The sequence below is a fragment of the Octopus bimaculoides genome, chromosome 4 (genome assembly GCF_001194135.2).
Source record: "Octopus bimaculoides isolate UCB-OBI-ISO-001 chromosome 4, ASM119413v2, whole genome shotgun sequence".
NCBI classification, from domain to species: Eukaryota; Metazoa; Mollusca; class Cephalopoda; order Octopoda; family Octopodidae; genus Octopus; species Octopus bimaculoides.
This window is the reverse complement of record NC_068984.1, coordinates 72673102-72674406: the sequence shown is the minus strand read 5'-3', so window position 1 is coordinate 72674406 and position 1305 is coordinate 72673102.

The following is a 1305-nucleotide window of genomic DNA, read 5'->3' as shown; positions in this document are numbered from 1 at the left end:
ATATATATATATATATATATAAAACAAATAATAAATGAGTATATGCATATATACGTACAGGTATGTGCATACCTACGTCTACCTGTACATATAGGTGCATATCTGGGTACAGGACATTGCAAACAAAACGTAGACAAAAAATAATAATAACCAGAGTACAGAACACACACAGGCCACATAGAGAACATTTTCCTTCATCAGCTACCCCTATTCTAACACAGGCGTTTCGAAGAGTAGGGCAGGACGCATCGTTAAAATGGCTCTTCCCACGGACCACTAATTAAATTTGTATACACAAATTAAACTTGTACCATGGAGGAATGTAGTGCCGGACAGAAAACAAGACAGGGAAACAAACAGAAAAGAAAATAAGACAGCAAAGCAAACGGAAAAAGCTATACGGCCAGACGTGAAAAATTATATGTATATTGAACGCTGTGAAGCAACGAACTGGAAGTGGGACGAAGTAAGTTCGAGTGTTTGCTCGGTGATAACCAAGGAAGAAAAGAATTAGTAAGTGGACACATGTGACCAGCGAGGGGTAAAGGTAAGACAACAAAAGAAAGAAAGTGACCTCGATATTATGTAAATAGAGGAATTTATCAGTAGATGATATGTGACAATTATTCGGTAGCCATGATAAAACTCCGAGTTTCGGATGTCAGAGCAGAAACTCACGCCACCATCTCTTCAATTATCTGGTCATCGAAACAAATGTTATGAAAATGACCGTTAAACAAAGGGAAATTACTCAGTGAATGACCGTTATTAAGACAAAAGAGCTATTAGAATGACCGCTAAGTGAGGGGAGGGAGTAAAGGTAAGGGAGTAAAAATGTCCATAGTATTTGCGTAAACGTACAGTTCATACATACACGTGCGCGCCCGCACACCCACGTACATGCGCGCCCGCACACACACGTACATGCGCCTATATGTATATCCTCATCCACCCTCACTTGAAACACATGCTCACCCACACATTCACCAAAAAGTATATACATACCCGCATACAAGCTCGTACACACACACACACACACGCAACACGCTCACACACATACACACGTGCGCAAAAAAGGTTTATACACACGTCTATATACGCACACATCCACAAGCGCGCACAAAAGGTCCCATGTACACGTTTATATACAAACAGGAAAAAAGTAGAGTGGAAGGTAGAATACAGAAAAAAATGTGTAAAAAATATATGTGCGATAAACCTATAAAAAATATCTATATCTATCTATCTATCTATCTATCTATCTATCTATCTATCTATCTATCTATCTATCTATCTATCTATCTA